The following is a 4,002-nucleotide window of genomic DNA, read 5'->3' as shown; positions in this document are numbered from 1 at the left end:
AATGAGATATTTTTAAATTTTCATATAACCAGGAACTCAAAGTTTATTTTCATAAAACTTTTTATTGGTGGAGGTCCAATTACTCAAAGCCTGCAAGAGAAAAGAGAGAACCGGCTCTCCAGCTTTGAGAGAGAAGGTTTGGAGTTCTAGATTATCTTCAAGAAGCAGTCCCTGAAGAAGACTCTGGGAAAGAACCCACATATATAGTGGCCAGCTCTTCCATCACGTCTCTGTCCTTAGCTTTCTGTACAAGAGTCTTTTCTCCCTTCAGGTACCTCTTCCAGAAGAGAATCCAGAATCCCAAGCCTTTGTTGAAGTTGAAAGTTGAAGGCCAGAAGGTCAGGGTTTCTCCTCTCTCAAGTTCTCATCAACTCTTACCTCTCATGCGGGCAGAGTAATCATTCTCCACCAATGAGAAGAATCTTATACAAATGGACTTTGAGTCCTTGGTTATGTTTATAATCATGAATTTGGGAGGGGAGTCTAGTCCCCAGACCCATGTTAATTTCCACATGGTTTAAGGACTAAAACACATGGATTGCGATAAAATCTTAACTTAGTACAAAATATTCAAAAGGATGTTTGAACCTCCTTGAGGTATTAGAGAATTATGCAGATGACAGCTGATTGAATATGGGGAATGAGGGGAAGAGGAAAATATGAGATTGACTCTGAAGTTGCAAATCTGAATGAATAAAAGTAAATAGCAGTGTCCATAGAAGCAGTTTCCATGAATGTTCCAGTCTGTTTATTTAATGAGCTTCAGCAATGGAAACATGTCATTTTCCTATTAGCCTGACCAGGGACATGTTCATTCATACTCAGAGCAGACCCTCTGCAGCCGGCCGCTCTGGAGAAAGGGACCAGCACTGGGGACAGTGGCTGAGAATCCCTGACTGAGAACACAGTAAACTTCTCACTGAGGATGGAAATTCTACTGAATTTCATCCTTTAGACTTGCTCCACTAATACCTGAGTGCCCTCCCATAGGGGGTTCAGAAACTTTAAATTTCTTCCTAGAATTTTAGCTATTACTCCTTGTTCAGATCCATAAGGGTCTGCCCTTTGGGACTCAGTAGGGGGTCCTAAAAAACCCCACAATGAACTCTCATCCTCCATGTGGGGACTGTCGGGAGGCCTGAAAGCGTTCTGAATCCAGCCTGCCCTGATTTTTTTGCAGAGGGGTTCTTTTCCAGCTCAGCCATTTTCCAGGACTCAAACCTTTAAATCCAACTGGAGGCATATTGAGACCCAGAGAGCAGAGAGATGACAGAAAGGGTCTGTCTGGGCCAGCAATTGAGAGCAGTTGCTTTTTGGTCAGCAGAGAGGCTGTCTTCATCAAAGCATCTCTTGGCACTAGCTTTGGAATAAGAAGAGGACTATGGTTGAATAGCAATTCTGCTACTCACTAGCTAGGTGACTTCGGCAAAATATTTTGCTCAAATGAACGCTGGGATGCAGTGTCCCCCAGATATATTTCAGGAAGTCCATGAACTGGATGGGATAAAACCCCAACTGAGATCTTTATTTTAATATAAATCACTTTCCTTTATAATTCAAAATATCTTATGCTGTACATTTAAAAACATTATTCTGAGAAAGGGACCAAGACTTCACTAGACTTCCAGAAGTATCTTTATATAGTTATATGCTAATATCCATAAATATATACTTATATCCATAAGAACCCACTCATCTTAATGACAGTCTAATGTCCATATAATGTCCCTTTTCTTAGGCCCTGATCCCAAAGAACATGGCTCCAAAGCTCTCCAAAATTTATGCCCTGGTCATCAGAAAGCAACATTATTTTACAGGGAACAGAGTGATTTTTCTTCAGAGCAGAACAGAATCCAGTTCTAATTAAATTATGCTGAAAGAAAAAAGATCTAGTGTCTGTATCTACTCACACCAATTGTTTTAAATAAGAAGACTCCCTGTTCCCCTCTTGAATGTAGTCCTCCCCTTTCTAAACATCATTACATTCATGAGCTTTGAGAGTCCCTATGGAATGGCTGTTGGGTTCCAGATACAGGAATGATTTGAAATCACACTTGAAGGGACTTTATGATCTAATAGGAAGTATCCTGGGCTGGGAACTGGACACTGTCCTGGAGAAAACACTCAAACAGAGCTGGCAATGGAGAACAAAAAGCAATTTTGAAGCCTGAAGTCAAGGAGCAAGACTGCTGCTATTTGGTCATTTTTCAGTCTTGTTTGAATTTTCATGACCCCATTTGAGATTTTCTTGGTAAAGATACTAGACTGGTTGGCTATTTCCTTCTCCAGCTCCTTTTATAGATCGGGAAACTGAGGCAAACAGGATGAGGTGGATTGTCCAGAGTCACACAACTGCTAAAATTGTGCTAGCAAGTAGCTAGAAAGGCTCTTCAAAGCATCATTTTAAAAGCCAAAACTTATGGGAAAAGATCTTGAATCAGAAAGCCCTCTACAGGGAAGCTCCCAGGACAATGCCTTGTGGTAGGGAAACAAGGATTCCAGGAGCTGAGACTACAAATGTCCTGCTTGAGGGGTAATGGGGAGAGAGGGAAGAGAAGGGTAGGGATTGGGAAGAGCTGTTCTGGTAGCTTCCTATTTTAATTAATGATTCCCGGAAACTAGATGCTAAGCTCAGATGTGACTACCTGGTTAGAGTGAAGTGGTCCTAATTTGTGCCACTGAATGAGTCAATTATCCCCCTATGTAGAACGGCCCTTCCTACCTCACAAGGCCCAAGAGAGGTTAAAATGAGGATGTCATTAGAATAATGCTTTAGGAGTAAAGGCACTGTACACAGGACCATGGGATCATAGACCACAGAGGTCTGCCCCCATTCATTTTACAGTTGAGGAAACTAAGGCGTGGGGAAGAAGGGTCAGTGACTGGTCCAAAATCATACAAGTAGTAAATAGCAGATATAAGATTTGGACCGATGTCTCTACTTTCTTTATGCTGTACCATATACATACATATACATGATATATAAGGTATAATAATTATGCCAGGTATATATAGAGAGATATAATATGTTGATATAATTATTAATATTTAACACAGATAAATATTTCTATATAGATATATAATTAATTATATTTTAATATTTATTGATTATAATTATTAATATTTAAATATAGGTATAGAGAGATATACTTATAAATATTTCTATATAGATATATTGTTATCAATATTTCAATATAGATATAGTTATTGACAACATTTCAATATAGAATAATTGTTAATGATATTTCAATATAAATATAACATATGGCTGCATAATTACAATATTTCAATATAGATATAATTATTAACAATATTTCAATATAGATATATAGAGGTATAATTATTAACAATATTTCAATATAGATATATAGAGGTATAATTATTAACAATATTTCAATATAGATATATAGAGTATAATTATTAATAATATTTCAATATAGATATATAGAGTATAATTATTAACAATATTTCAATATAGATATAATTATTAACAATATTTCACTATAGATATATAGATAGAGGTATAATTATTAACACTATTTCAATATAGATATAATAATTAATATTTCAGTATAGCTGTATAGATATAATTATTAATAATATTTTATATAGATATTATATCGAGATGTAATTATTAACAATATTTCTATAGAGATATAATTATAATATTTCCATTATAAAGTTAATATATGGAGATATGACTATTTGCAATATTTCAATATAGCTATAATTAATATCTTAATATAAATATGATTTATGGAAATAGAGATGTAATTATTACTACTATCTCAATATAGATATAATTATTAGTAATATTTCAATATAGATATCATATAAAGATATAAATACTTAATATTTCTGTATAAATATTATATAGAAATAGAGATATAATTATTATCGATATTTCAGTAGATATAACTTTTAACAATATTTCCATATAGATGTAAGTTTTAATAATATTTCAATATAGATATAACATGTAGCTATATAATTATTAACAAT

This window comes from Sarcophilus harrisii, chromosome 2 (genome assembly GCF_902635505.1).
Source record: "Sarcophilus harrisii chromosome 2, mSarHar1.11, whole genome shotgun sequence".
NCBI lineage: Eukaryota > Metazoa > Chordata > Mammalia > Dasyuromorphia > Dasyuridae > Sarcophilus > Sarcophilus harrisii.
The sequence above is the reverse complement of the archived record's forward strand: the minus strand, read 5'-3'. Positions refer to the sequence as shown.